General features: G+C 39.8%; 1 long non-coding RNA gene and 1 pseudogene across 3 annotated transcripts in view; both read left to right on the top strand.

Annotated features, from left to right (window-relative positions):
• The window catches only part of LOC309654047, a 97948-nt gene that overhangs the window by 63357 nt on the left and 7585 nt on the right, over window positions 1–27006 (top strand). For both annotated transcript variants that reach the window (XR_014259774.1, XR_014259775.1), the window contains one exon: window positions 5312–5466. This is a non-coding gene — a long non-coding RNA (uncharacterized lncRNA). The remainder of the gene's footprint in view (window positions 1–5311; window positions 5467–27006) is intronic.
• On the top strand, window positions 10326–14307 carry LOC309654050 (serine/threonine-protein kinase MARK2 pseudogene; annotated as a pseudogene). The gene is made up of 2 exons: window positions 10326–11507; window positions 14164–14307. The product of its transcript is annotated as a serine/threonine-protein kinase MARK2 pseudogene (transcript).

Here is a 27006-nt window from a genome sequence, read left to right on the forward strand (position 1 = left end):
CTGGTCCATAAAATGAGGGCACTAGGCTAGCTGATCCATAAAGCCCCTCCCAGTCTAGAATTCTGTGATTGACGTATCTCCCACTCTCAGAAGTTTGGAGAATGAACTAATTTTCAACCTTTCTGCACCTTGGATTCTTATAGAATTAGCCAAATATTTCCTGGGGGTGTATCCATCTGAACTTTTTCATATGTGATTTTCTTCCCTTCTCCCTGTGTTGTTTCGGCAGAGCAAAGCTGGAAGCGGAGGTGGGGCACAGCTGGGAAAAGCTGGCTGGGGGGCGCCGAAGGGTATCTACTCTGGGCTTAATGTAATTGTCAGGAATTTTCCCTTCCAGTGCACCAAGTTCAAGGTGTGCCAGCACTGTGAGAGCAGAGAGAATTCTTTCCTCAGCTTCAGCCTAAAGGGAAACATTTTCCCTCCTTAAAAAATAGTTTGAGGGCTTAGGAAAAGGAAAGCCAACACTGCAATTGAAAACACATGCCCGCAACAGAGCCTACAAGAGAATGCTTACAACCAAGTGGTCCACGGTTGCTATTTTTTGCCAGCCTGTTTTGTCACTTTTATACTTCTACTCTTACGTTTCTGTGAGATGGATTAAATAGCAAATAAAGTGTAAATTTTGGCACCATGTGTTTTAGCTAAGTAGAAATTCTTGATTGGCACAATGACTGAATTTGAAAGTGACCTTTCACCTGGCTCCCCGGAGCGGGTGGGTGCTGTCCTATGTGTCTGCAGCCCCCAGCGTTGTCCCTGCCACAGTAACAGTGGGTACTGGAGCTCTCTTCACGGTGCTGGACACGGAGACACTGCCCATAGTCTTATGTAATCTCTACAACCACCGTCCTGTGATGCTCGGAATGGTCACGGAATTTCCTCAGAGTTTCCAGCTAGTAAGTGGTGCCGGGATTCAAGCCCTGGCAGCCCGGCTCCTCCCGCAGCATGTTCTTAACCATCGCCCGCTTCTGTCTCCTAAAACATTCAGGCTTATACCTGGGAGCACTCTAGGTTCCAAAGGTACCTCATCACAGTTAAGCTGTTCTAAAGCAAAGTTGGCTTATCAACTTAATACCATCGTTGTTGCTCAAGGGAACTCACAGGTCTGTGTGCGGGAGAAAAAGTCATCATTATCGAGTTAAAACTTCCTACACGTGTGTTTCTTTATACGTGGCTCTGAAGTCTTTATGTACCAGTTAAAGGAGTTAATGGACTATTGTATCTGACCTTTCTCTCCTGCCCACTTGAATCCTCTGGTCCATGTTCAGTTACTTAGGACAATCTGTTCTCAAGACGGAGGTTATATACACATTTATTGATTTGTAATTAATTGAATGGAAGAACACTTAAATGTCACGTTACAGTAAGTCAACAGGGAAAAGTTTTGGTTTATACACTCATTTTTCCAGTGATCTTTTGTTCTAGTCATACTCTATTTTTCTACTTTTTCATTTAATTGAGCCGGAATAGACAGAGGCCATCATGTTTAAAATAAGAGGATAATAAAATGTTTATGTTCATTTCTAAGGACCCTTGTCTGTTAGTACTGTTGCTGGGATTCCCAGGTAATAAACAACAATCCCAGAAACTGTAGCACGTAAGATGCTATGCTCAATAAACCTCTGAATTAAGAATTTAATAGTAAGTCTTTCATTGTTGATTTAACCAGGTGACTCTGACTTTGAGTTTATGTGGAACTGTTGGATGTTAGTTACATAGTAATTTAAAACACCGTATTAGCTCTTTCTCTGCTTGCCAGTGTTATTGATTTTTATTGACTATTAGTTAGGGTTAGTCTTCTGGCAGAGGGAGTAATAATGTATCGATAATTGGAAGTTAGCTTCTCAAGAGTCCTCTCCCAACTTAGAAGCAGAATCCCAGCCCTCTTCCCTGGGCACCAGCAGCTGCCCAGATACCTGGGTTTGGCCTCTTGGGTGGGGCCTGAGTGCCTGCGGCCCCCAGAGCCACAAGATGCCTTCCCGGCCTGGCCTGGCCTGTGGGGCACCCGCACTCCGGGTGGGCTCCGTGCCGTGGGCCCACCTCAGAGGTCAAGCTGGACGTCAGATGCTGAGGCCCAGGCGGCCAGAAGGGACCCAGAAGACCTGGGGGTCCCGGTCTCGGCCTGTCAGACAGGCTGTCCTGGAGGCACTGCCCAGATCTGGGGGGGCCAGGAGCCCAGGACCACCCCTACCCCTTTTTGTAAATCTTGTTAAATGTAAATCAAATACAGCTGTCTTTTTCACTGAAAGAAAAAAAAGTATCCTGCCTTCTCATGTGCCCATTACAGTGGACCTGAGCTCCTGCTGCCCCCAGGCGTGGAGGACCTCGTGGGTACAGGCCAGTTCCCAAGTGGCTCAGGAGCGGAGGTGGGCAGGGGCGCGGGCTTTGAACCTTGTGTGTCTCTCCCCTCAGCCGGGGCAGAGAGGGTTCCCCGGAGCGTTGTGTCTCCCAAGCTGAGGTGGACTGAACTTCTTCCCTGTAAAGAGAGAACCTTTCCCTGGGTCTTAGAGTGAGTGACAGCAGGCACATCGTGGTTATATTTGTTGATCTGTGACAAGAAGACCTCAACTTTGCTGTGAGATCGCTAAAGTGACAGGAAAACTGAGTGCTCTGTGTCTTCCAAATCGCCTGCCAGGATAGGTTGAAATGCTGTGGAAGCAGCAGAATGGCTGAGAGGACAGGGGAAGTGGAAGAGATGGCCAGCCAGGCCGGCGTGGGCGAGGACAGTCAGTCACCACCCAGATGTGAAGGGCTGAGTGGCACTGAAGTCAGCGGACCCGATCAGCTCTGTGTCATTTTACTTGGTATTTAACAAATGAACTGGGAGTTCAGTTTGTAGCTAAGGCTGGCCTCGAACCGTGAAATGCAGACGTAGCCAATCGAATTATTAATATAAATGTTGGGTCCCTCAGTTTTGCACCTGAAGCAGTGCAAGACTCGGGTGCATCGATTCCTTCCTCTGAAATCTGAAATAAAGAGAAAAATCACTCAAACTGAGAGTTTATTAGATCAGTTTTATCCACGGTGTATCCCTCTCTTGTTTCTTAAACATTTGTTAAACTCAGTTTGGGGTACTCAGCTGATTGTCATGACAGAGGACTGGTACGGCCACTGCGTATAGACCTACCTTGTACTGCACTGTTCCTCATGCTTGGATATTCCAGCATCTTCTCCCACATATACCTCACTGATTCATTCAAAGTTTGGAGCCTGTAACATGTGATGGTACAATTCTCCTTTCCCTTCCCGCTCCCCCAGGCTCCTCAACCTTCCTCTTTTATTTCTTGCTGTCATTTAGAAACTGGGGTCCCAGACAAGCCCTTGCGGAAAAGGCTCTTTATCAGAATTCTGCTTTCAGGTCAGCTGGTGTAATAGACCTGCAGATCTAAGCACGCATGTCTCGGGTGGAGTATTTGCTGGCACTTGTCAAGGTCTCATGTATCTTCTGTACACGCTCAGGCATCTTTCCTGTAGGGCAAGTTTTGAGTAATGTTTTGAGTTTAGTTGAACCTCAGTTGTTTCACAACTACTTAAAATCCTGTGCCTGTACCACAGCGTGACTATTCCACTAACATAACTCTGAAACATGTTAACATAAAGAGGCATTTGGAGGAGAACGGTGGTGAGTGGCCTGGCCTCCTTGTGTTTGTTTATAGGGGAGGAAGCTGAGGTCCAAGTTGCTCGACTGTCTAGGACCAGACCTGGAGCTCAGTTCCTGATTCCCTGGGGCCTGCTCATTCCACTACCCCGAAGCCATCCCACTAGGTGACCGCTTCACAGCCTCACTTCCTGCTTTATATTTACATGAGTGTATTTAAGGGAAGGGAAAACAGAGTGGTGGCTCACCATTTCTTTTTTTTCTTTTTTCTTTTCTTTTTTGTTTTTTTGCCACACCGCATGGCTTGTGGGATCTTAGTTTCCTGACCAGGGATTGAACCCGTGCCCCCTGCAGTGGGAGTGCGGAGTTCTAACCACTGGACCACCAGGGAATTCCCACACCATTTCTGACATGCATGTTAGAAGTCAGAAGGGACCAGCAAGAGAGAGGCTGTTAGGCAGGATTAGGTATGGTGGAGTAACAGAACAACCCCAAATAAGTGAATTAAGTTTATTTCTTTTATGGCAAAGCTCAGACATGGCTCCCCAGGGCTGGAATGGGCTCCATAGTGTCAGAGGCCCAGGCTCCTTCCACTTTGTTTCCACCCTGCAGGGGTTTCACGCCCACAGCTACTTCCTGATCCAAGATGGCTGCTGAATGTCAGTTATCACACCTACATTCCAGCTAGGAGGGAGGAGGGAGGGCAAGGAGTACACACCCCTCTCAATAGAACCTTTTGAAAACTGCACATAGCACTTCTTGGCCAGAATTCACTTACAGGGCTATACCCAGCACGTAGGGAAGGTGGAATGCCAGCCAAAGTCAGGATTCTAGTCCTGTGGAAGAAGAGAGAAGAGATACTGGGGTTGGCTGGCAGTCTCTGTCGTGGAGACGTGTGGACTGGATTCTGACTACATCAGTTCATCTTCTTTATTCAGCAAATATTTATTAACTGTCTACCGTGTTCCTAGGGACCGAGAAAGCAGAGAGAAAACAGACACAATCCCAGTCCTGAAGACATGTACCTACACAGGGAGACAGACACTAACCAAACACAAACACAGTTGTATAAACTGTGATGCGTGCTGTGAAGGAAAAGCACACCGTGTGCTGTGAGAGAGTGTAGCAGGGATGTGACCAAGCCTGGGGGTTGGGATCGGGTCAGAGAAGCTTGGCCCCAGGAAGTGACATTTGAGCTGAGAGCTGGAGAGTGAGTAAAGTGAAGAGTATTCCAGATGAGGGAAGAGCACGGGCAAAGGCAGGCCGGGAGGCAGGAGTGAGCCCTGATGGAGGAACTGAGGGCCGCCAGTCATCTTGGAGCAAGAGGAAGAGGTGGGAGAGTAGGGAAGAGTCAGGGTCAGACCAAGGGGGACCCTGGAGGCAGGGTGAGCACCTGTCCTGGTTTGCCTGAGACCAAGGATGTCCTCGGACAAGGAGCTTTTCAGCACTAAAACTGGGGGAGCCCCAGGCAAGCCAGGAGGAGTTGGTCAGCCTCCCCGGAGGTCACATTAGTAGTTGGGTTCCTTTATTATTATTATTATTTTTTTTAAATACCACAAACAGTGGTTTTTAAATTAATTTATTTATTTTATTATTTATTTTTGGCTGTGTTGGGTCTTTGTTTCTGTGCGAGGGCTTTCTCTAGTTGCGGCGAGCGGGGGCCACTCTTCATCGCGGTGCGCGGGCCTCTCACTGTCGCGGCCTCTCTTGTTGCAGGGCACAGGCTCCAGACGCGCAGGCTCAGTAGTTGTGGCTCACGGGCCCAGTTGCTCCGCGGCACGTGGGATCTTCCCAGACCAGGGCTCGAACCCGTGTCCCCTGCATTGGCGGGCAGATTCTCAACCACTGCGCCACCAGGGAAGCCCAACATGGTATGTTTTAATTTCAAATTTCATTGACTTATTAAATGAATGTGTGTTTATATTTATATGTACGGTATATATACAAAATACATATATATGTATGTATAGCATATACACAAAAATATATACTAAACCATGAATCCTGTGACCTTGTTATAGTCCTTTATTATTTCCATAATTTTCCAAAATTATATTTTTCTGCAGAGACAATCATGTCATCTGCAAGTATAGACAGCTTTATTTAATCCTTTCCAAGCCAAATACTTTCTCTTTTTTTTTTTTTTCTTGTTTTAAAATACTAGCTAAAAATCTCAGTAAAACGGAGAGTAGGAAGAGTAAAAGAGAATATCTTTCCTTTTTTCTGGATTTTAGTGAGAAAGTTTTCAACTTCTTAACATGATATATAAATATTTTTATTTCACGTAATGCTTGTGTCTGGTTTTGGTATTATGGTAATGCTGACCTCATAGAATGAGTTTCCTCAGCTTCTGTTTTCTGGAAGAGATTGTGGTAATTGGCACCCTTTCTTTTGATTTGGTAAAATTCACTGGTGACTATCTGAACTGAAGGTTTCTTTTTTGGAAGGTTTTTGATTATTGATACAATTTTTTTTTAATAGATATGGGCCTGATCAGATTACCTGTCTCTCCTTGTGTAAGTTTTAAGCATTTGTGTCTGTGAAGAAATCATTCTGTTTCATCTAAATTATAGAGTTCTGCTTGTTGTTCTTTACTGCCTTTTTAACATTCATGAAACAGGTCAGGATGACGTCTCTTTGATTTCTGATATTGGTAATTATTTTTTCTTTTCTTTTCTTTTTCTGTTAACCTGGCTAGAGGTTTATCAGTTTTGCTGGTCTTTTCAAAGAAGTTTTTGGTTTCATTGATTTTCTCTACTAAAGTTTTCAGTTTCAATAACTTATGCTCACATATGTATTATTTCTTTTTACTTTCTGCTTACACTAATATTAAATTGTTCTTCATTCTCTAGTTTCCTGAGGTGGAGCTCAGATTACTGATTATAGATCTTTCTTCTTTCTGAATATATGCACTTAATTTTCCTCTCAGCACTGCTTTCTCTGTATCTACAATTTTTTTAAAATTTTTAATTCTATATAATTGCTTTTTAAAATTCCTCTTGAGACTTTTCTCTGTGATCCACATGAGCTTGAGAAAAATGTATATTTCATTGTTGTTGAGTGGAGTAGTCTATAAATGCCAATTATATTAGTTTGATTGCTATTACTGTCCAGGTCAAGTCTATCCTTACTGATTCTGTACCTACTTGATCTATCAGTTTTTGCTTCACATATATTGAAAGCTTGATGTCAGATTCCACAACTTTAGGAGTTTTATGTCTTTTTGGAGAATTGATACTTTTATTAATATGTAATGTCCCACCTTTTCCTTGGTATTTTTAATTAAAAAAAAATTTTTTTTTAACATCTTTATTGGAGTATAATTGCTCTACAATGTTGTGTTAGTTTCTGCTGTATAACAAAGTGAATCAGCTATATGCATACATATATCCCCGTATCTCCTCCCTCTTGCATCTCCCTCCCACCCTCCCTATCCCACCCCTCTAGGTGGTCACAAAGCACCGAGCTGATCTCCCTGTGCTATGCGGCTGCTTCCCACCAGCTATCTATTTTACATTTGGTAGTGTATGTATGTCCATGACACTCTCTCACTTCGTCTCAGCTTACCCCCACTGGAATGGTTTTGACCCAGAAAGAATGTCACCAATAAACAGTCTCAGTATGAAACAAGATAGAGAACAACCCCTCAGGGAGCTGACTGTAAGGCTGGAGGCAAGGCCCCTCCTACACTTTTCTTCACTCCCACATGGAGCAAAAGACTCAGTTATGTGTTTATTCCAAATCTTGTAAAGCAGCACTGGCTGTAGGGGCTAACCCTGCCCTTTGTTTCCAGGTGTCCCAAGCTGATTCTTAAATCAGCTTTGTTGAAATTAATATGCCTACTCCAAAGTTTTTAGTTTAGTATTAACTTCATATGCCTTTCTTATTCCCTTTCCATTGTTTGAATTATTGGAATTTATTTTTAGCATAGTTTTGAGCTTGCAGAAAAATTGAGCAGAATGTTCAGAGTTCCCATATACTCCCCCTCCCACTCCTTCCCTTGCCCTCATTATTAACATCTTGCCTTGGTGTGGTAAGCATGTTAAAATTGAACCTACATTGATACATTGTTATAAAATAAAGTCAGTTATTTTAAGGGCTCACATTCTTTGTGATCTACAGTTCTGTGGGTTTTGTCAAAGGCATGATGTTATGTACCCACCATTACCACCACATCATGTGGAATAGTTTTACTGCCCTAAAAATCCTGTCTGCTCTAGCTGTTCATCCTTCCCTCTTCCCCTCCCCAATCCCTGGCAGATTGTTCTTTTTTTCACTGTGAATGTGATAAATTCGAGATTTTCTCCAAATATATTATGGCAGATTATACTCCAACACGTGGAAGGGAAGTATTATCACAGTAGTTTTTTTTCAAATATAATCAGACTGGGTTTATGCCTCTCCTACAAAGATTGATCATAATAAAGTATATTGTCTCTAACACTTGTTCACCTGAGTTTGGATTATATAAGAACTACTGAAATAGGCCACCAATCTTCCAACTCTTGTGCTAGAAAGAGCCTCTTTTTTTTTTTTTTTGTCTAAACCATACTAGCCTCTAATGAATTCAGCCAATTAAAGGAACTAAAGGTTTCTTTTCTCATTGTTCCTATGATCTATATACTCTGTGTGCCTACAAGATGCCAGTATTAAGAGTTCATTCCTTGCATATTCTCTGTCCATCACCACTGCCCTATGCTATGAGGAAGTGCTTCTTCTCCACCCCTCACTTGGGTTACAGAAGGATTAGTCTGTATAACCACTTACTCTAGGCTAAGTGAGGTCTTTGAGTGCCTCATAAGGCCTCTTTAGCCATAGTTCTTGATGCTCTCGACTTATTGGCATGTTCATAGGAGTTTTTGTGGAAATGTAGTTACCTGGAAGTGCTGAGGTGTCTGTTCGCTTGTTTGAAACTTGAGTAACGTAAACACCTTGTTCTTCTGCTTAATCCCCAAGGATTGACATGGGGATGGTTCAATTTCACCTTTTAGTATATTCAGTAGACTAACGCAGCAATGTGCTGTGTTCTCCTTCAATAGTCCTTGTTGCTCCCATTTACTACCCACATGGTAAGAAAGCTGTCCTACATGTTTATCTAAAACTTACATGGAGAAATTTGAGAAGAGTCAATTAGTAGAACCATCCATAATGTCAACTACTAGTAAGGGTCTGTAGAGGCAAACATAGATACATATATCCATATCTGTCTGTCTGTCTGTCTATCTATCTATCTATCTATCTATCTATATCTCCTCTGGAAATTTTTTTCCGTGATACATTAGTTGGTGGGAACGAATTTTTCATAGAATATGTAAAGGCCATTCTGTGTGTACATGTTTGTATATATTTCATAATTTTCCATGTATATGTAGATAGAAATCTACACACCAAAGTTCTACTTCATTTATGTAATTATTAAGGTTATTTTTATAATGAAATGTTAAGATTTCAAAGAATTTTTATCTCCTAATTTTCTCCCAAATATTAATTTAATTACATAGGGGAACATGTCATCTAAATTCCTAAATAGTTATATCAATATTGATGCTAAGTTTCAACGCTTTTTTCATCAAGTGTATATATTAATAAGATGTGTGAAATTTTTTAATTCTAGTAATAGCTTTAGGTATAGATTTTTTTTTTTTGATTTCTATGTGTGTGGTGTGTTTTATTATATATTAGTGTCTTAAATCAAATAGAAAACAAAAAGTGGAGCTACAAACCAAAGTTACAACAGTATTAGCTTTTCTCATCGCCCGTCTATCTACTTTTGCCAGAGGTCTTTATTTCTTCATAAGGCTTTGAGCTACTGTGCAGGGTCCTTGACTCCAACCTGAAGAACTCCCTGTGGCAGGCGGGTCTGGTGGTTAAGAACTCTCTCAACTCTTGATTAACTGGGAATGTCTTGATTTCTCCCTCATTTTCGAAGGAAAGTTTTGCTAGATATAGGATTCTTGGTTGACGGTTTCTTTCCTTCAACACTTGAAGTACATTGAGCCATGCCATCTGGCCTCCGAGGCTCCTGATGAGAAATCTGCTCATGACCTTCCTGGCAAATCTTCTCTCAGCTTCATAGAACTTTCATAATGTACCTTATCGTGTCTTATGCGGCAGAACATTTTGTATAGTATCGTGAAGTCAGTTAAGTTGTAACATTATTTTGAGACCAGAATTTAAGGAAAAGGAATTGAATATTTCAAGTGTAGACATTATGAGGTCTTTAAAATTATTACAGATTTTCAAACGAGAAATAAAAAGGCCACTGAAGTATCCTACAGATTTTAATTTATAACAAAGTGAATACCAATGTGTAATAACACACGTAAAGAAAAATTTCTTTGGGATCCTTTTTCCTAAGTGTAAAGGGGCCTTGAACTCAAGAAGTGAGAAAACCCCTGTGGTTTACCCCCAGCTGTGATGCGTCCATTTCTTGCTCTGACCTCAGAGTGCACCACTGTGATGTACTTCACAGAGCCCTGTAAAAGGGGCAGCTGGGCCCAGGTTTTTGGTCCTTAGAGCCCAGGAAGCTGCTTTTGGTGACCTGACGGCCTTGGACCTACAGTTAGCTTGTTTTTTCCTTGTTTCTGCCATTTTGTTGATTTGTTTTTCTCTTTTCTCTACTCTTTTTTATTTTTCTCATTTTTCTTTCTTCTTTGCCTTCTTCTCACTTTTCTCTCTTTATCATTTCTTTTAGTTTTAAATTTCTTCTTCTCAATTTTATGGTGTTTCTTTTCCATTTCTTCTGCTTTCTTTTCTTCCTTTGTTCTTTTTCTCATTTGTATCTTAATTTTAGTTAGTATTGCTAGATTAGTACAGTTAGCATAGTCAGTACTGTTGGTATAGTTAGCATAGCTGGTGTAGTTAATACTTGATTAGCATAGTTAGTGTAGTTAGTGCTAGTTAGCGCCGTTGGTACAGTTAGCGTAGTTAGCGTTGTTAGTAGAGACAGCACACTTAGCACTGTTAGTACAGTTAGCATTGTTAGTTAGCGTACTTAGCGTTGCTAGGTAGTGCTGTCAGTCAGTGTAGTTAGCAGGTCACCATGATGCAGGGCCTTACAGCCAACTCTGCTGACAAGGAGGCTCATATTGATGGCTTTGAGATCCTCTGCACCATTGGTGAAGGCACCTTCGGTAAAGTGAAGTTGGCGCGGCACATTCTGACCGGGACACAGGTGGCTCTCAAGGTGGTTAAGAAAAGGCGTCAGAGCGTCGCAAGTGCCCAGGCACTTTTCCGGGAAGTGTGCAGTATGAAGCTCCTGAATCACCCCAATATTGTAAAACTGCTGGGGGCGATTAACACAGAGGAGGCATTTATTCTGGTGATGGAGTACCTCAGTGGGGGGGACATGTGCCAGTATTTGAAGATCCATGACCGTATGACAGAGGCGGAGGCCCGAGGCCCGTTCCAGCAGCTGCTCTCCGCCCTGCAGCACTGCCACCAGAGGGGCATCGTGCATCGGGACCTGAAGCCAGAGAACCTCGTCTTTGATTCCAACATGAATATCAAACTTACAGACTTTGGCTTCAGCAACAAGTGTGATGACTCTGGACAAATGGACACAATCTGCGGCACACCCCCTTTCTCTGCCCCGGAAATCTTCCTGGGGCAGAGCTACAGCGGCCCTGCGGTGGACGTGTGGAGCCTGGGAGTAGTGCTCTACGCCATGGTAACTGGGTGCCAGCCCTTTTGGGGAAAAGACTACCAGGAGCTGCGGAAGCAAGTCCTACAAGGGAAATACCACATCCCACCTTATCTGTCTTTGGAGATAAGGGATCTATTACAAAAAATGATTGCCCTCAACCCCAGTGACAGAGGCACCTTACCTGACCTCATGAGGCATGCTTGGTTAAACATGGGCCAGAAGGAGCCACTGCAGCCACCCTGTGAAGAGGACCTGAAGGTGACAACGGTGACGACTCTGGGCTTGACTTGCGACCAGATCCAGGATGCTGGAACAGGCAGTGTGAGCGCCAAGAAACCCCAGGTAGGGGCCTCCATCGTAACTGTGAGGCCCTTCTGTCGCGGGGACCTCAGCGGCAGTGAACTCGAGCCTTCTCCAAGCCCTGTGGTGTCCCCCCTGAAAAGCAGGTGGCTCTACCAGGGAGAAAACGTGCAGCTGCAGGAAGACCAGCAGGCGGGGCAGAAGACCGGTGAGTCTGCCTGTCCCCCACCCAGCCTGCAGTCGAGGACTGCCACCCCCAGCCCAGCCCCCCAGTGTGGCACTGGGACATCCCCCTCCACCAGCAGCAGGATTGGAGCCCCAGAGGGAACCAGCTGCCCCCCGGGTGTGTCCAACACTGGAGGGTCCTCCCACACTGGGCAGCCTGAGAGTGTGTCCTCATCCACTCCCTCTGGCCACAGCCAGAAAAAGCAAGGGGTGGCTAGGAGAATCTGGAACTTTGTTTTGAAACATCTTTGTTGCAAGCTGCCCAGCATGCGGCGTCATAATAAAGTGAGCCCATGTGAACCCCATGCATGACCGAGGCAGGAAGGTCAGGCCGCCGCGCTCCCTGGGGCCCGGTGCAGGGGAAGATGAGGGTGTTCTCTGCGCGGCCTTCAGAAGCATCGTATCCAAGACCCTGGCCAGCTCAGAGGATGGTCCGGAGCAGCCCGGGCGACCGAAGGCGAGGCCACCGTGGCTGCAGGTCTGCCCCTCAACCCCCACCTGGGTGAAACTTCAGAGACTGGACTGTCATTCCTGGGTCACGTCTCCCCTCCCCCACTCTTCTGTCTTCCGTGTTGGTGGGGGAGGGGGATAGTTCTTGTTCCAAGGACTCCTTGGTTCTTCCAATTCTAGTTAATAAACTTGATGCTCGGGCTTCCCTGGTGGCGCAGTGGTTGAGAATCTGCCCGCCAATGCAGGGGACACGGGTTCGAGCCCTGGTCTGGGAAGATCCCATGTGCCGCGGAGCAGCTGGGCCCGTGAGCCACAATTACTGAGCCTGTGCATCTGGAGCCTGTGCTCCGCAACAAGAGAGGCCGCGACAGTGAGAGGCCCGCGCACCGCGATGAAGAGTGGCCCCCGCTTGCCACAACTAGAGAAAGCCCTAGCACAGAAACTAAGACCCAACACAGCCATAAATAAATAAATAAATACTTTACAAAAAAAAAAACAAAAAAAACTTGATGCTCCAGAAAGATGTATCACACCCTGCTTTGCATCTGCTGTGATGTATAGTGCTCAGGGAGACACCTAGAAAGACAGAAGCTGAGAGATTGGAGTGTGGATGCAATAATAGAGTTACTAGGAATGGGAGAAGTACAATTTAAACTCAATTAGTGGGGCGCACACTTCCACTCCAGCACAACGCAGTGCTTTACATGTTTACATGGCCCCAAGGTATTATAGGACACATTCCCATTAGCTCTGTTGCTTCTGGGCCGTGCTCAGGAACTAGGTCAATACAGATGCTCCTGGGTGGGGATCCAGCGTCCACGTTGCTCAGTTCCATCCTTTTCCATAAGCCCGAGCTCACCCCCAGCCTCCTCCCCACAAACAGGTGGAGGTCGGCTCACGACTCTCACAATCCTCAGGTTCTTCCAACCTGCTTTCATCCTTGGGGAAAACCAGCCTGTTGTTGGCTTGTCTTTCCCAAAGTTATCATCCTCTTTATTTCTAACGTGGAACACCTACCTCTTTATTCAATTTCAGATTTTATAAAATACTGGAAAAGTCTTTGGCTTTAAGCTGCTTTTTTCTGCTTTCCTACAACAAATGTCCATTGAGAAAGAAAACAAAATCATTACCTAATTGAAATTGTAGGAGCAAATATATGTAGAAAAAATATATATACCTTAATACTGTCCCATTTGTATAGGTATTTCTGATCAGTGCCATTTGTATAGCTTCACTATTAATTGTCAATTCCTTTGGGGTAACCTGGAGTCCCTACTGAAATGCAAACATTCTCTGAGAAAACAGCACTGCTATTACCACTTAACTATGCTTTAAGGTAAATTAATTTGTCAGCTTTGTTGGTCTGACCACTGACAGTCACTAGACTGCAGCTCGTTAAGATTGGTTATAAAATGTGTTTTGCTGGAGGGCGGGGGAGAGGAAGTTTCTGAGCCCAGTTGATATTCTCAGACGAATTCACAGTGTGGTCTTGGGGGCTGTTCCTGTCTCTGGAATAGAAGCGGCCAGAGAGTGAAGAATTACAAGAACATTTACTTCCTTCATTTCCTCTTTAGTTCTAAATATATCTCAATTTCCAAAAATAAAAGGCTATGTAATATATTTCCAGTTTTTCTTTATTAATAGGATCAGTAAATAATTAATAAAAGCAAATTAAAAGTGAACTTGTCACAAAGGGAACAATCCTTCGTCTGACATTAGTGAACAGCCTGGTTTTTAATATAAAATATTTTATAAAGGCAAATTATGCTGAGTTGCACTCAGGGTAATTAACTTTTCAGATGCAGTAGCTTTAAACTATTTATGTTGCTTGAAAATAATCACTTGTAAGCAATTTGTTTCAATTTTATAAACTAGGGCCAGTTATTATAGGTATTACAGAAGCAGTAATTGCTATTCAGCAGGGTGACGCTTTGCTCTGTCCTCTCAGCGACTCCTGGTTGGAGATACGGGGGCCCAGGACGACGGTAGGGAATTTGTAGCTGCTTTGCTTTTAACATCATTGTGTGAAGGCTGCAAGAGACTAGCTTATAAACTACGAGAGTCAGGCAAAGAGTTTGAACCTACACTATAAAATCCTGTAGTTCTACCCTCTTTACAATATCTGGCAAATCATTCATTTCACTAGGTTTATAGAGAGCCATTTAGTAAAATGAAATGGGTATCCTATGGGTAAAGATTTAATGTCTAGTGCAATCTAGGGCATTATAGTGCTACCTTCCAGCTCTTCTCTCCCAGTGTCTTATACTGGAGGTAGTGATGTGCACATATCTATTCATAGTTCCTCATTCCAATGAACTGTAAGGTCTTGAAATTGAAGGCATGACTTAGCAAAACTTTTTTCAAGGAGCAGGCACACAGCATATGAGTGCTGATTACATTTCATAATTAAATTCATTTTTTTTCTAATATAAACATTGAATTTCTCCTTAGCTGTCATACTAAGAAGGCCTTGCAACTCACAAGATTTGACAAATAACTCACCTCGTTGATTACATATTTATTTGCGTATTACTTTTTACCTGATATGAGAAAGAACACAGCTAAATACAGTTGTACTGGGAGTTTTGTACACATGTGGAGGGATGAAAGAGAAAGGGTGTCGCTAACAATGGATTCTGACAGCAAGAGGGAGGCAGGAGGTCCTTAAGGACAATCCCTATTATTAGTTAGTGGTGGAGCTGAGGGGGGTCTGTATTCCAGTGATGTTTGTTTTTGTTCTGTTTTTATCCTCATAATTGTGTATCTGAGCAGCAACCCCCTGATTGGTTTTGTATTGGTTATTAATTATTTACTAATTATTAATTATTAATACAACCTCTGTATATATTTTGTAAAATTTATCTATATTTTATAAAACATATTTTATGTTATTTATTAGATAAAACTTTTTGTAATCTTGTAAAAAACATTAGCAAGGGTTAAAATGATCATCCAATTTTTTTTCTCTATAGTAAATATAACAGGGACTTTTGGAAGAAAGAACCATTTTAATGTGTGTAATCTTCCTAAACTGTATATGTGGGAATCCATATGAAAATGCCAGGCTGGCCAAACTTACTAGATACATAAATACATACTCGTTAAAATGTTGAATGATGGTTCAAAATCATGGCTCAGTTTGGAACCATGACTAGAAAGAGCTAGGAGAATGGCAGTTAGATAAATACTTAGTATTTCTAAAGGGATGTGGGGCACAGTACCTCTTAAACATGGCATGCCCAAGAGTCACATGAAAAGGAATTGTAGTAAAGGGGTTTTGACTTTTCAGTTCTCATTCAAGATTATAAACCAACTCTGGAATCATATGTGAACCATACCTAATCCTTGCTTGTTGCTCAACCTATTGTGTCTAACTCTGAGAAGCAGATTTCAGAGGGACAAAGGGAAAGAAGTTTGCAACACTAGGCCTATGAATTAAGCCCTGCTTAGTTCTCCTCTTTGATTTTACTGTGTACTGATATAGTATACGTCAAAGCGTTTTATATAATCTGCACACCAAATAATTCACACTGAAATGTAGTTATGGCACTAAAAATATCTTGCCAAAAGCCATTCTCCACAGAAGAGGAGTGAATGTGTGTTCCCAAACTTAACTTAAAGTGATAACCTTATAAAATCCTTTGAATATCGGATGTGACTGGTGTGTAAACTAGATAGTGTCCTATTCAAAGATGCTTCAGGGTGTTTCCTGAAATAGATGTACTTATTTGGATTGGCTGTATTTTCTGTCACTCCCTGTCTGAATTACAGGAAGCGCTTCATCGTTAGGTGACCTGATTTGACCCCAGTTCCTCTCCCACAACTTCTCTATATGGTAGCCAGAATTGTCATTAACAAACAGAAGTTCAGTCTTTCTAAATTAGCTCCCATTTCACTCTGAATATAAACCAAACTCTTCAAAATGACTTAAAAGCCCCACATGATTACCCCTCCCTTAGTTCTCAGACATCTCACATCACTGAGATGCAGCGGGAGCTCCGGTTCACCTTCTGCTTCTCCGGTGACACTAGCTTCATAGCTTTCTCCAAACATACCAGACAAGTTCCACATTTAGGATTTTGCTCTGACTCTGAATGGGTCAATTTTCCCCAGATATCTTCATGGGTGAAGTCCCTCACTTCTTCAAATTTTTGGCTCAACTATCACCAAAAGGAGGTCTACCCATACCAGCCTAAGTAAAAGTATAATCCACCCCCAGGCCCCGCCTACAATTGAAAACCCTTTCCTTGTTCTTTCATTCCATAAGGCTCATTGCCTTTTAATGTAAAATATCATTTATGTGTCCATGTTTATCATTATCTGCTGCCCCGTCGCTTCTAGAATATAAGCTCCACAAAGGCAGGCATCTTTGTTTGATTCACTAAAGTATCTTTGGAAAGTGAAATAAAACCTGGCTCATTGTGGGCCATCAATACATTTTTTTTTTTTAAGTTGAATTAAATGAAAAGGAGACAGGAACAAATCACGTTTTGGCCTACATGTAAATGATAGCATTAAATTGTCAGTTGTCCTTGGAAACAATTGGAGAAAAGTTAGAAAATCTTTTTGTTCCCCCCTTTAAAAATCAGCAAATTGTATAGAATTGAGAATTGACCTTGGAGCAATTTAGAATCCATGTGTTGTTTGAATTTTGACTAAGCAATGTCTTTAAGTTCACCAGATTAATCAAGCAAACAAACCTGAGTCTAAATGCAGACTTCCTTACGAAGTAGATATTAAATGATCTTGCAAGTATAGGAGGGAACTGCTCCCAGGAGTGGGGTTGACCGGTGTCAGAAGCTAATAAAGGTTTGAATATTAAAATAAATAGAATTAAATTAAATTCAGCATTAATGATCATGAACAATGAAGTAAGTTTCCAATGCTATATATCAGAAAGACCTTCATAAGAAAAAATGTCATTTGATTAGTTTCAATAAGCTTTATTATGCTCAACAAATCAAGGGATGATCTACTTAATTTTTCATATTAAAAGTTTGTAATTTTCATCTAGTTTAATGTTCACAGGCTTTCAGAATTTTTGTTCACTTGATATTTTTTAATTAAATCCTTAGGTTGTGAAGTTTTTCCCTTCAAGTAAAATCTTCCTTGCATTTTACAAATAAAAGTTACCTGTTGCAATATTCAAATAACATATATTATGCCTCTGCTCCATCAGCATATTGACAGATTTGCTGCTGAGACATAATGGGTTGTTCTCTTGGTTAAGTCTTAAACTATACTGAGTATTACATATGAAACACTGCAAGTAGTGATTTGATAGAATGTCCTCACCTTCTTTTTCCTGTCCTTTCTTTATGTTTCATTATGAGGAATTGAAATATAACCCTAAGCAAGACCCCGTTGCAAAATCATTCCTTTCCCTTTTGAGTAATGATTTTCTGGTAGTGAAAATGTGAAATAATGAAAAGGTTAGAATATGCTTTAATTCATTCTTGCAAAGGTTATGATTACATCATTATTTGGGTCAAAATCAAATCATTGCTTCCATTCTTCATATGTTAGACAGATTAGTGTCAGATAAGTACAGCATAGTATTTGTGTCAACACTTAAGGATAATATGTTATTGTAAACCTTTATTAATCTTAATGACTTTCAAATGTACCTCGTGCTTGAATATTTATTTCTTTAAATGTCAACTCACCTTTTAAGCTATTGCTCATGTAAAACAAAAAGCAATCTACCTAGACTCAGGAAATGTTTCTCATGTGGCTGTTTAAACATAGCAACCAGGATGTAAAGAGTTTGAAAATCAATTACATGCTTTCAGAATCTAATCAGCAACACTTGATTGGAAGTATCAACCCACAAGTACAGAAAAAGGAAATCGCTTCAATAAACGTCACTGATATTTCCTAGCATTTTGTACTTCGGTACCAACAGGAAACTAAGAAATGTTGCTAGGATGTTAGCGTCAAATGTTTCAGCCTTCATGACCATTCATTTTCAATATATTTAATTCATTCAAACAAGTAAGGATTAGCATCATAGTAAACTGTCACCAGTCTATGAATAAGCAAGTACACCTATGTCTCTTACCCCCCTGGGACAATTACACCCTCTACATGGGTCTGTATTATTATCTCTGAAACTTTCCAGTTGCATTACTGTCACCCATGTGCTTGAAAATCCAGGTTTACTGTCAAACCATAATAATACAAAGAGATTTAATCTTTTGAACTGTAAACTATATTAAATCTAATAATAGGCATGAAGAAAAAAATCCACACCACATGTCAATTAAAACTTCCTAATTTGAACATATGTATGGTACACTTCTATTAAATTTTTGTTTGTTTTCTCAAAGGATTATTATGTTCTGTATACTTAAATCTAAAATGTTGCTATCTCACAGTCTTAATAAATAATACTCTATGGCTCCTTATTAACTTTAAATGATTTTTAAATTTTAAAACTGATTAAATGTTTAATTTTATTTTTATTACTATTTTTTATCCTGGAGGGACACTTGAGAAACTGGTCAAGTCTCAGAAAATCTCTATGTTAAAAAAAAAAATCTCTATAGAACACTATACATAAGAATGATTAGTAATTGTAGATATCATAGCCTGCAAATAATTTTCAGTGATCTTTTAATTAGACAACATTTTCCTCTAGGTCTGTGTATTTTGGCCAATGCATAAATTCTAGTTTTATATTTAGTTTTCTCTTCTCTTCCCACAAAGAACACCGACTCTAATGAAAATTATTAATGTAGGAATAGGAAATTGCAGCTTCTTCCTCCCTTTTTTCGTTAAAAAAGCTCTGCTCGATACTGTTTCTTTATCTAACTAGGCCTAAATATAACAAATTACTACTATACGATATTCTAGTGAGGTATGTTTTCTGGCATATAACATGTAAAATAGTAGGGCTTTTTGGCTTGATGTAGTTCAGTGATTTAAGTTGAATAAAGAAAAGGTGGATATATTTTCTGGAAAAATAAATATATAAAAAGCAGATACTAGAGGGGAGTTAACACTTAGAAACAGAGAAAACCACAGGGTAAAAGGTGAGTTTCTCATTTGTTTTGCTTTTAGCCTGAGACTACTCCAGAGTTACATCTGACAGGGAGGCTAAAGCTTCAATAGAAATCAGCCTCATTCTTGTGGAGAACTAGAAGACAGAGTTCAGGGCAGTCATAGCTTCTGGAATCTGAAGGTGAAAATGGCAGAAAGTACAGAGTTAGGGAGGAGAAGCCCCAAACTCTGTGTATAAATTTTACCCAAATATCTGACTGACCCCTGAACCAGACAAGCATGGGACTGACTTCAAAAAAGCCAGCTACAGCTCAAAGAAGAGAACGTAAATTTAGCTGCCTCCCGTTTCAAAGCAACCATTCAAAGCAAATGGATTTCAAAGCAACCATTTTAACTACTCATCACATCACAATATTCTTCTTCTTCTCTCAAAGTCACATTTTGAGGCTGAGAAGATTCAGAGAAAGGAACCCTTCTTAATCATATACTTGTATTTAAAGGAAGGGGGAAAAAACTGCACAATTTTGTTGGTCAGATCTTCCAGTTGGCTTACAATAAGTCTTAAGACTTATTGATATTCACTCTATCTCTGATTCCCAAACAGCAATAGGAGGATTTCAAGATTTCATTTTACAGCATGACTTTTGTATTTAGTTTCTGTAAACTCCAAAAATCTTATGCTTGAAGAAAAAATATTTTCTCCAGGGTCTGGTGGAGACTTGTGCAACTGGATAATGTCATGACAAATGACTGTTAAGTGGACTAGTTTCTGCAACCCTTTTTCATCTTCAAAGCACTCAGCAAAATCTGCTTTATTTTAGTGTTATTAAAGGACTTCAGAAAACATTTCAGAAGAGCTGAAAATAACACCTGTCAAGCTGAATTGGGGGATGGGGATATCTGGATAGATTCTCTAGACAGATGATCCTGAAGAAGTTGTCTGTGCTGGAGCCCTGGAATCCTCAGAGTTCACAGAGGTGACTCACCAGTCCTTCCTAGTGAAAGCTAACAGTTTATGCCTGACAGAGAACACTGTAGTAGCCTCTCTCACAAGGGCAACAGGTGACCACCTTTCCTCGAGAGATTCATTTCTTCTCCCGTGGGTCACAGGCTGGGAATTAACATTAAATTGCAACCTAATCCAACTGGAATGTGTTGATAAGAAAGAGCATACACACTTATAGAGGAGATATAAGAATTAGCTTATATTAGCAGGAGTTGAAGGAATGACCCAGGGATTGCACTTTGGGGGTACTTGCTGAGTAGGCCAGAATATAAGACTGCATAAGCAAGAATTCTCAGGACATGAGGATTGAACACTCAGGCAAGGGCCCCAGAAAATAGAGCTATCTCAACACTCTAGAAGAATGAAGAAAGAAATGTCCCATGTTGAGCAACAGACATAGCTGAGTTGCCATGACAGAATAAAGAGGCTACAGGAAGAGAGAAAGCTGGATAGAATAAATTACGTGAGTCCAGAAAACCTACCAGAGGAGAGGTTTTCAGGAGGAGCCAGAATACATACCATTCGCCAGGGCCATCCAAACTGCATTGATGAGCGGCATCGGCAACACAACAGGTTAAGTGGTAGCGCTCTTGCGTAAGGCTGAGTTGATGACAAGGGAGGCAGTAACAAACTTGGAATTGTTAATCTATGGATCTCAAAATAACAGGAGTGACCTCCAATGTCAGAAAAGCAGCTAAGGTTCATGTGACCTAAAGGTGGTGGTAAAGATAGTGAGCATCGTGTTCCAAAGGGCAAAAGAGACAGGCAGCCAGCTTGGGTGCTGTTAACGTCTGCAGCAAGAAAATGGCACGCATGGCGGAGCAGAAAGAGAACAGTAGTCACTCCAGGAAAAAGTCATAATTCTCTACTCAGTTTCTGGAACTGTGTCTATTTGAAGATCCATAGCTCATATATTGGTGAAGAGCCAGATAGCTAGAACAAAGGGTTTTTTGCAACAATGCAGTCAGTACATATGACAAGGATTTCTTCAGTTCTTCCGCAGAGAGACATATGGCCTTTTCCTTAGGTGACAGTAAATTAAGGAGAGAGCTACAGTTTGATTCTGAAGGCTGTCTGCTGGCAGAATTCCCTTAAGAGGCTAATTAGCTATGGCCCACCCATATTATAGAGGGTAATCCGTTTTACTCAAAGTTTACCGATTTAAAGGTTAATCTCATCTAAAAAATACCCTCAGAGAAACATCTAGAATAATATTTGACCAAATATCTGGTTGCCGTGGCCTAACTAAATTGATACAGAAAAGTAACTATTCCTTTATGTAATATTTTTTCTGTCTTCATTTTCTCCTTCCTCTTCTCTCTGTTCTCTTCTTTCTCCTTCTCCTTCTTCTTAATATCCTTATGCCTTTGTTTGTGTAGAAAGGAGATTAAGAGGTAATAACCAAGAAAGATACATGCAAACACTAATCAACTGCATTCTTATGGTAACCTATAAAGATCAAACTGTGAGAAATCATGATTATTATAAAATAGTGTTATTAATCATGACACAGAGGTTTTGTGTGAAATGAATATTTTGATTTTATATTTTTCACATGCTGATTCTTAATTTACTTCCCAATTAACTTACAAAGTTTTTCAGTTTTTGACGGCAACGATGATTTTTTTTTAAAAAAAGTGTTACTCATAGTTTTCCTGACAGCAATATGCAAGAAAAATGCTATGTTTGATAAGTCTGAAACTTACTTAAAAGATTGCAATCTTTACTTCTGTGTTCTCTGTTAAATGTCAGCTATGTTTGGCCATTTACTTAGAGCTAAAATGAGTAGTCAGTTAACCTGATAAGATATAATTCACAGTGCATTTTTCAAGATGATCTGAGGGAGAGTCAGGTGAGGTCCCCAAAGCAAGTTGTGCATTCCATCCTGTTGTTTCATATACTGAGAACTGTTGTTTCGTGAAGAAAAATTCAATCTACGCTTTTTATTATTTATTTTTCTTGTTATGTAAAGACATGCAATAATATTTAGAAAGGGCTAATTTCTACTTCATGCACTTTGGAAAAGAAGAAGTATGGAATGACAAAACCCTAAACTTTTAGCTAGTTGGCATGACTTACTGATGGGAAAATTTTGATACATTCATTTAACTAAGAAGTATTTTTTGTGTATACTATATCAGGTCAGGCACTGTGCTATACAATGAAATTATGGTAAATATAAGGTACATTGTGTGCTTCCTCTTAAAGCTTGTAGACTATGGAAAAGAGATAGAAATAAAAATGTCAAAACCATTATTATAGAATGGGAAGTACGGGGTGTTATTCCCTGGGCCCCTAATGAAGAGTCAGGGAGCTTGATTTATTCAAGTATAATGGAATATTTAGAAGACAGGAAAAAATATTCCTGTATCAATTGGTAGAGAAGTCACTAGTATTTTTGTGTCTAGGAGAAAATGCAAACTATCTTTTGGATTACCATTCTTTTTCAGACTTTTCCATGGCCTGGCCCCTTCTCAGTGATGCTGACTGAAAGGGATTAGGGATCTTTTTGCCCCAGAAAAAGTTACAACAGTGGTGGCAATAGCTAGAACAGATAGTGTTGCATCCTGTTGCAGATACTCCTTGAGAGGAGGGGATGATGTTATCACAGATTATGAACCTGGTATCTTCTCTTTGGACGAAAAACATGATTAGAACCTCTTTCTAGATTGTCCAGAATGAAGTCCACTCACATTAAAGGCTCCAAAGACCTCAGAGGGGAACTCACGAGGAAGCAAGAGGGCATCTTTATTTGAGATCCAGAAATATCTCCAGGACCTGTTGGTTTGTCTAGATTATTCCTCTGTGGTTATGTTTTGAGTCTTTGCAGCACCAGGCACCCAGGCACAGTGGCAGACCCCCAAAACAGAGACTGGATGTGACTGTGCATAAGAGTTCTAGCCTTGGACAATAAGCGTGAGCCTTTGTGGGACCCTAGAGAATCTTTCCAGGAATATGACTCACTAGATGAATCATCAAAATAGAGACCAAGATTCACTAGAGTGTGCTAGACATTTTTTTTCCAGTTAAGGTTTATTGGAACTCTGTGGTCTAATTTACAATGCTCCAATCTTCCAGCAGTCAAGGAAAATTTTTGCAGCTGATATTTTTGTAATTTGGAGCTTCCGGCAAAGGGAGGCAGCTTCCATCCAGACGTGCCCCTTGGGGTTTTGGACTCCCTGGGGTTTTAATGACCCTGACATAACTAGTAGGTACGCTGCTTTTATTTTTTGTTTTGTTTCTGTTGTTTTGGTTGTTGTTTTGTTTTGAAGACAAGGTGTTAGAAACCACAAACACTTTTTTGTTTAATTTTTGTTGAAAGAGGGTAAGATTTAACTGGGTTGGAGATATACACTATCCATTGGGGTGGGAAAAATTACTTTAAAGTTTTTTAATACAATATATATATATATATGTATAGATATATAGACACATACATACTACTGTATTTGAGGGAGATCTGATTATTGTTATAGTAACCTCTAAATACCTGATCAAGTATTTCAAAATGATTTGCTCAGTGGTCTGTTTAAAATTGTAATTTGAGTTTTTCTTTATAATGAAAATTCCCTGTAAATATTTCCTCTATGTCTGTATTTAGAAAGTGTTATTTTTGAAAATTAATTATACACGAGTAGACCTGTATGTTTATGTTACCTGAAAGATTGATTATAGTAGGTCTATCTATACATTAGACTAAGCATTGAGGGGATGAATATCCTTGTCTGAAGTTTCCAAATCACATCAAAGAAATAGAGCAAAAAATATATATGTAATTAACAATGATACAAAAATATTGGTCACTTTTTACATTTCATAAAGAATCATGGCTACAGATGATTTTAAAGTATTATTACTATTTTTAATTTCAGGCAGTTTTTTTTTTATTGGAGTATAGTTAATTTACAGTGTTGTGTGAGTTACAAGTGTAGCAAAGTAACATTTTTTTTGTAATACAGTTTATTACAAAATATTGAGTATCGTTCTTTGTACTATACATAGGTCCTTGTTGTTTATCTATCTTATATATAGTAGTATGTATATGTTACTCCCAACTTCATAATTTATTCCTCCCCCCCACATTTCCCCTTTGGTAACCATAAGTTTGTTTTCCCCTTTGGTAACCATAAGTTTGTTTTCTTTATCTGTGAGTTGGTTTCTGTTTGGTAAATCAGTTCATGTGTATCATTTTTTCTTTTTTTAAGTTCCACACTCTAGTGATATCATATGGTATTTGTCTTTCTCTGTCTGACTTAACTTCACTTAGTATGATTAACTCTAGTTCCATCCATGTTGCTGAAAATGGCATTATTTCATCTTTTTCATGTCTGAGTAGTGTTCCGTTTTATATATATATATATATATATATATATATATATGTGTGTGTGTATATGTATATATGTATATATATATACATACATACATATATATATATACACATATATATATATATATACACACACACATATATATATTTATACCACATCTTCTTTGTCCATTCATCTGTCGATAGATATTCAGGCTGCTTCCATGTCCTGGCTACTGTAAATAGTGCTGCAGTGAACACTGGGGTGCATGCATCTTTTTGAATTATGGTTTTCTCCAGATATGTGCCCAGAAGTGGGATTGCTGGATCATATGGTAGTTCTATTTTTAGTTGTTTAAGGAACCTCCATACTGTTCTGCATAGTGGCTGTACCATTTTACATTCCCACCAACCGTGTAAGAGGGTTCCCTTTTCTCCACACCCTCTCCAGCATTTATTGTTTGTAGACCTTTTGATTATGGCCATTCTCACTGGTGCGAGGTGGTTCCTCATTGTAGTTTTGATTTACCTTTCTCTAATAATTAGCGATTTGAGCATCTTTTCATGTGCCTGTTGGCCATCTCTATGTCTTCTTGGGAGAAATGTCTATTTAGATCTTCTGCAATTTTTTTCATTGAGTTTTTCTTTTTATATTGAGCTGTGTAAGCTGTTTGTATATTTTAGAGTTTAATCCCTCATGGGTTACATCGTTTGCAAATATTTTCTCCCATTCTGTAGGCTCTTTTCGTTTTGTTTATGGTTTCCTTTGCTGTGCAAAAGATTTTCAGTTTAACTAAGTCCCATTTGTTTACTTTTGTTTCTATTTTCATTGCTCTAGGAGGTGGTTCCAAAAAGATTTTGCTACAATTTATGTCAAAGTGTCTTCTGCCTATGTTTTCCTCTAGGAGTTTTATAGTATCCATTCTTACATTTAGGTCTTTAACTCATTTTAAGATTATTTTTGCGTATGATGTTAAAGAATGTTCAATTTCATTCTTTTACATGTAGCTGTCCAGTTTTCCCAGCACCACTTATTGAAGAGGCTGTCTTTTCTCTACTGCATATTCTTGCCTTTGTTGTCATAGATTAATTGACCATAGGTGGCTGGGTCTACTTCGGGGCTCTCTTTCCTGTTCCATTGATCTATATTTCTGTTTTGTGCCAGTACCATGTTGTTTTCATGACTGTAACTTTGTAGTATGGTCTGAAGTCAGGAAGTCTGTTACCTCCAGCTCCGTTTTTCTTTCTTAAAGTTGGTGTGGCTAATAGGGGTCTTTGTGTTTTCATACAAATTAAAAAATTTTTTGTTCTAGTTCTGTGAAAAATGCCATTGGTCATTTGATAGGGATTGCGTCGAATCTGTGGATTGTCTTGGGTCATATGATCATTTTAACAATATTGATTCTTCCAGTCCAAGAACATGGTATATCATTCCAACTGTTTGTGTCATGTTTAATTTCTTTAATCAGCATCTTATGGTGTTCAGAGTACAGTTCTTTTGTCTCCTTAGGTAAGTTTGTTCTTAGGTATTTCATTTCTTTTGATGTGATGGTAAATAGGATTGTTTCCTTAATTTTTCTTTCTGATCTTTTGTTGGCTTTAAGTGGGCTTTAAGGCTTCAGTTCCCCCCTATACTCCTCGTCTAACCACACACCTGGGGGGGCCTTCAGGCAGATTTTTTTAAAGCTATTTGAATGTATATTCAAGGGCAGCAACAAATCTCTCATCCTTGGATTTAATACATCTTTTTATTGCATTATAGATGAATTTACTTTACAAGATAGTTACTTACCTTTGCTGTGATAGATTCACCAGTTCTTTTATAATAAGTTTGGTTCAGCTCAGCATCTAAATTCTACAAAATTAGTCTTGCTCATGTCCATTTAGATGAGCGCCTGATTAAAGTACAATGGCAGTCTGACTTCTTAATATAAACCTTTACATTTTTTTATAGGAAAGTTTTACACAGTTTAACACAATAAAATTTGATGCCATTCAAACACTATATATTTGTCTTAGTTTATGTTTTCATTATGATGTGCTTGAGTTCTAAGGTTTGTGTAAGTGTATAAAGATTTCTAGTAGCATTTTCCCCAGAATAGTATTTTAATTTTTATAAGGAACTTGAAAATTAATAGTTAGTATATGAGGAGAAACATGTGAAGAATAAAGAGGTGAATAAAGATGAAAAATTAAAAATTGAGGATAATAATGAGGATGTGAACTAAAACACTGGCTGCATTGTCTTCTATGAATAATTTTCCAGACTTTACTGAGTATATCCATGTTTTCTCATTCTTCTCAAACATTGTAAGGGATTTCTTTCTTTTAAATCTCTCAGTAATTATTCTTGTTATCCTCTACTAGTGACTTATGAAAGAAATTTCTCCTGCCGTTATTTGATTTTCTCTGTTTCATTAACCTCTTCCTGTGTATTGGATCATCACATCAACATTCAAATATGCTCTAGAATCTCT

Source organism: Balaenoptera physalus, assembly GCF_965194825.1.
Source record: "Balaenoptera physalus genome assembly, contig: HAP1_SCAFFOLD_1803, whole genome shotgun sequence".
Taxonomy (NCBI): domain Eukaryota; kingdom Metazoa; phylum Chordata; class Mammalia; order Artiodactyla; family Balaenopteridae; genus Balaenoptera; species Balaenoptera physalus.